Below are 5,650 nucleotides of genomic sequence, written 5' to 3'. Positions count from 1 at the left end.
AATGGTAACGACTTCACAAGAGTGACTTCTAAAAAATGGCATGACATATATTTCTCAAAGCCATCAGCTTTAAAACACAGGTTTTATTTCAGATTATTGCATACTGAGCTGAGGTTTCTGCCAGCCGCTCACCATTACACCATATCCTTTGCAATTGTGCTTTTGCGTGGCTTTGTCATGGAGGCACACGGGAATGTGGTTTTATGTACACCCTGTGGATGGGATCACAGAGATTATTTGAGCTGCCAGCTGAGACTCTTCCAACACTGCAGAATACCTGGCCAGGGGGCAGCCAGCAGGTTTGTTTACACCTCTGTTCCTTAAAGTTCAGGTTGCTAGGAAACCAGACAAACATTACCAAAAAGGCTGTCTGAGGTCACCGGAGGCCCAACTTGTGTTAATAGCCACAAATTGCAATTAAGCTTCCCTGGTTGCCAAGGTCTTCTGAAGAGGCTGAGAGTGCACCGGTTGCATTGTGTGGCCAGTTTGTTCTTTCTCTCTTGGACTTTTCCTTACCTGGCCCAAGAAAAGGCTCTCATGCAGGCAATAAAGGGAGGCTGGTAAAATCTTAGTCTGATGATCTCAGCCATTATTCAGGGTGTGATTGGATTTCAACAAAGCAGAAAGCTTCTGCTATCTCTGAAGAATACATATGTGCAACAAATGATGGTGTCAGCAGTGTGTGTGTGTGTGTGTATGTGAGTGTTGGGTAGGGAGGGTGAGTGGAGAAACTTAACCACCTCTTCAAGAGGTATTTTTAAGGACTTCCCCTCCCTTTTTCTTAATGGCTGAGTCATAGTAATTGATGCTGCTGCTATAAAGCAGGTGTTCTCAAACTGTGGTCCTCAGATCGGTAGCATCAGCATCACCTGGGAACTTGTTAGGAATGCAGATTCTCAGGCAGCACCCCAGACATTCTGAATCAGTCACTCTGGAGGTGGGGCCAGCAATCTGTTTCAACAAGACCGCAGGGGATTCTGATGTGTGCTCAAGGTGGAGAGCCACGGAAAACTCTAGTCCCTGGAATCTAGCATTTACCAACTGAGTGACCTTGGGCAGTTTATTTCTAGTCCACGAGCCTCAGCCTACCGTGATGAGATATTACATGCCCAGCACCTGGCATATGTCAGAGATGCTGAATTGATCCTTTGCCAATAAAACAAGCTTCATAGCAGCCTATGATTTGTTAGCTAGTAGTTGGAGGTAAACTGTGTTCAAAAAGAAGTTGCTTCTGGGAAAACTGAAGATTACTGTTTTGACGTGTCCTTTCTTATCTCCAAATCTGAATCACTGCACTTCTTCCACGATTCAGACTCTCCGCTTCTCAGAAAAAAGGAAGCTGGGTCACAGCATCTGTTCTTCCTGTTGCTCAAGGTGCCTAATTGAACTCGTAGTGACTTTGCACACAGAAGGTCAGGAAGACAGAAGGGTCCTCCCCTTCCTCATAGCCCCTCAGGTCTCGGAAACCCCTGGATCCATAGTCAGATGCCCTCCCCCAGGAGACTGATCATTCCTAAGATGTCTAGGAACCAAGACACATCCCCCAGGGGCAGCTGCTCCTTCACCACCCAGAGACACTGCCACTTACCCTGGGGGACAGTCTTTAAAGACCAATCTGTAACTAGGCTGAGGTTTACAAGTTTTCTTGCGCCCCACCCAAACTCTGAGGCAAAGGTTATTGGTGGCAAGCAAGAGAAAAGAGAAATTATAGGTAACTCCTCCCAGGCCACCAAGCACCGTTTGCTCTTCACCTCTTAACTCAGGATGGAATACTGAGATTCTAGAAATAGTGACTACCAGGCAATCATTATGCGCCAGACAGATGCTAAGTGCCTTCTATATATCACCTTATTTAATTTTCATGACGACTCCCAAAGAAGACTTTATCCTCATTTTACAGATGAGGAAATGGAGGCACAGAAATATTCAGCATTCTGTGGATGCCTATGGTCTCATAACTAGAATTGTAGTGGAGGCGGGATTCATATGCTGGAGGGGCAGAGCCAGGGATGCCACCTCCCAGGCTATGTGATGCTGGCTGCTGTTGACTTGTTGTTGTTTTTATTTCCTTCCTTCCTTCCTTTCTTTCCTTCCTTTCCTTCTTTCCTTCTTTTCTTTCTTTTTCTTTCTTCCTTCCTTCCTTCTTTCCTTCTTTCCTTTCTTGACAGAGTTTCACTCTTGTTGCCCAGGCTGGAGTACAATGGTGCCATCTCAGCTCAATGCAACCTCCTCCTCCTGGATTCAAGGGAATCTCTTGCCTCAGCCTCCCAAGTAGCTGGGATTACAGGCATGCAACACCACACCAGGCTAATGTTGTATTTTTTAGTAAAGATGGGGTTTCACCATGTTGGTCAGGCTGGTCTCAAACTCCTGACCTCAAGTAATCCACCCACCTCGGCCTCCCAAAGTTCTGGGATTACAGGCATGAACCACTGTGCCCAGCTTGTTTTTATTATTTTTCTTAATGCATGGCATGAAATTTAAAAATATGGTACGCTTCACAAATTTGCATGCCATCCTTGAGCAGGGGCCATGTGAATCTTCTCTGCATCATTTCACTTTTAGTATATGTGCTGCTGAATCGAGCACTGCTGTTGAGTTTTGATGGCTCAACATCCTTGTACAACCTGGGCGTCAGGGGACAATTGAAGCGGCTGTGGTCTTAACCTTGGTTATGCATGGGAATTGCCCAGAGAGTTTTTAAAAAATATTCACATCTGGGTCCTCCCCAGAATTTCTGATGTCATTGCATTGGGTTGTGGATTGGGCTGTGGGAGTTTTGAAAGCTCTTCTGATGATTCCAACAGCAGCCGGAATGAAGATACTCTGCCATAGACCTGAATGAGGCTTCAGAGTCTTGCAGGCCCCTGGGTGTGTGCAAATGGGTGGCCGCCCTGTTGATGGAGATTTGGCCTTTATTTTTAGGCCCTTTCTGATGTAATCTCCTTTTCACAAACAAACAAACATAAAAATAAACCTCATCCAGTCCCCAAAGCTTTCCATGTTGGAAGCTGGCATTTCTACAAGCCTGAAGGGAGAGGGAAACTTTGCGCCTTTCAGAAGAAAGTCTGACTTTGAGGAACACATTTGACCAGCATCTCTTTCAAGTCTGTCTTCCCGGATATTAACAGCCCCTTTTTCCCCAAACATAGAAATAATACATTCTAAATACATCAACCTGTTTTCTACGAAAGCTTCTTATGTATTGTAAGGTTTAAAGTACCCTGATTTGGTAATAAATAAGTAGCATGTTTTTATTTTTTAAATAAACACCCCCAGAATTTATAAATCCAAGGGAGTATTTTGCTCCTCAAATAAATCTATTTGAGAATCTGTAAGAGAGGCCTGTTGTAATGATGTGATCACTCAACACTGAATGGGATTTTTCTTCCAGAATTGCCTTAGAACTGCATTAATAACAGACATCCCAAGGTGATTTTAATCATTGCTCTGCTCTTTGATCAAACTGGATTTACTTCATTCTTTGATGACTTTATTTCCCCAATGTGGCTCTGGAAAAGTCTAACAATTTTTTTTTTTTTTTTTTTTTTTTTTTTTTGAGGCAGAGTTTCGCTCTGTCACCCAGGCTGCAGTGCAGAGGCACGATCTTGGCTCACTGCAAGCTCCGCTTCCCTGGTTCATGCCATTCTCCTGTCTCAGCCTCCGGAGTAACTGGGACTACAGGTGCCCACCACCATGCCCGGCTAATTTTTTGTATTTTTAGTTGAGACGGGGTTTCGCCGTGTTAGCCAGGATGGTCTCGGTCTCCTGACCTTGTGATCCGCCTGCCTTGGCCTCCCAAAGTGCTGGGATTACAGGCTTGAGCCACCGTGCTCGGCCAACAATTTCTGATATTCAAATTATCCTAAGAGAATTAATGCAGGAACAGAAAACCAAATACCACATGTTCTCACTTATAAGTGGGAGCTAAGTGTTGAGTACACATGGATATAAAGATGGGAGTAATAGACATGCGGAACTACTAGAGCGGGGAGGCTGGGAAGGGGCGAGGGTTGAAAAACTACCTATTGGATCCTATACCTGGGTGATGGGATCATTTGTACACCAAACCTCAGCAACACACAACTTACCCATGTAACAAACCTGCACATGTACCCCCTGACACTACTATAAAAGTTGAACAAAAAAATAGGAAATGTTTCTAAATAGAACATTTCTCTAGATTTTTCTAGAGAAAGATCCTGAGGACTCATTGTTCAGTGAGTTGTCCTAAATCCTTTTTTGGAATGGTGTTGGTGAGTGGGGAAGGACAGGTAAGTAGAATGACAGCTGGTTACATTGATGGTGCTGGTCTTTTGAGTTCATCTGGAGATAAAGTTCTAGCCCCATTAAATCATCAAGCAACCTGGCATCATTACTGAATCTCCTTTGCTTCAGTTTCATCAGCTGTGAAATGGGGACAAGAACATCTCATGATTGTTTCATGATTATTTCCAGAATGTCTGTAAAGCACATGGTACACAGTAGATATTTTAAATGGTAAACTATTATGATTTAATGAAGACATTGCCTGATGTCTTTTCATTTCATCATTTCCTTGACGAACTTTTTCCTGAATACCTGTTAAATACAGAACAGATAGAAACCAAGTAAAATCTTGGCCTCTGACGTTTGAGACTCACATTCATTTGTGCAAAGAGCCAACGAATGTTTATGGAGCTCCTACTCTATTCTGGGCCCTTCTAGGTCCACGTGCTAGGAGGGTTCAGAGCAGAGGAATCCCATTGCAGACACCCACACATTTGCATCTGGAGTTGACAAAGTCAGCCAGGTGGGGTGGCTACAGCAGGCTTATACCTGTAGAGGGGATAAGGCCCTTCAGGTGAACCCACTGAGGAACAGAACTTCTGGGGGTCACTAAAAGACCTCCTCAGCCAGGGACGCTGCCACTCACTTCAGTCCCTCAAGTTAGGGGGAAGGAGGCTGGAGGCTGTCACCTGTCACAGGCAGGTAAGCCTGACAAGTGGACATGGGCCTTTTCTTTTTTTGAGACAGAGTCTCTCTCTGTTGCCCAGGCTGGAGTGTAGTGCTGTGATCTTGGCTTACTGCAACTTCCACCCCCCCCCGAGAATCGCTGAGGCAATTCTCCTGCCTCAGCCTCCAGAGGAACTGGGACTACAGGCACGCACCACTGTGCCCAGCTAATTTTTATATTTTTAGTAGAGATGGGGTTTCACCATTTTGGCCAGGCTGGTCTCGAACTCCTGACCTGAAGTGATCCTCCTGCCTTGACCTCCCAAAGTACTAGGATTACAGGTGTGAGCCACTGTGCCTGGCCAATGTGGGCCTTTTCTAAATTGAGATTTGGGGTGCAGTAAGTTATTTGCCTTCACTGGAGGTTTGCAAGTGCAGCCGAAGGGAGCCCTGGTTCTGTGCCAGCCTCTTTTTTTATTTAATTTAATTTATTTATTTATTTATTTTGGAGATGAAGTTTTGCTCTTTTTGCCCAGGCTGGAGTGCAATGACATGATATCAGCTCACTGCAACCTCTGCCTCCCAGGTTCAAGTGATTCTCCTGCCTCAGCACCCAAGTAGCTGGGATTACAGGCGTCCACCACCACGCCTGGCTAATTTTTGTATTTTTAGTAGAGACAGGGTTTCACCATGTTGGCCAGGCTGGTCTCAAACT

General features: G+C 44.9%; 1 non-coding gene across 1 annotated transcript; it reads right to left on the bottom strand.

The window, feature by feature from the left end:
- Positions 1–2,482: 2,482 nt before the first annotated feature.
- On the bottom strand, positions 2,483–2,589 carry LOC112204223 (U6 spliceosomal RNA). Its single transcript, XR_002937802.1, has one exon. It is a non-coding gene; the product is annotated as a U6 spliceosomal RNA (small nuclear RNA).
- Positions 2,590–5,650: the final 3,061 nt, after the last annotated feature.

Source organism: Pan troglodytes, chromosome 7 (assembly GCF_028858775.2).
Source record: "Pan troglodytes isolate AG18354 chromosome 7, NHGRI_mPanTro3-v2.0_pri, whole genome shotgun sequence".
Taxonomy (NCBI): Eukaryota; Metazoa; Chordata; class Mammalia; order Primates; family Hominidae; genus Pan; species Pan troglodytes.
The sequence above is the reverse complement of the archived record's forward strand: the minus strand, read 5'-3'. Positions and strand labels throughout refer to the sequence as shown.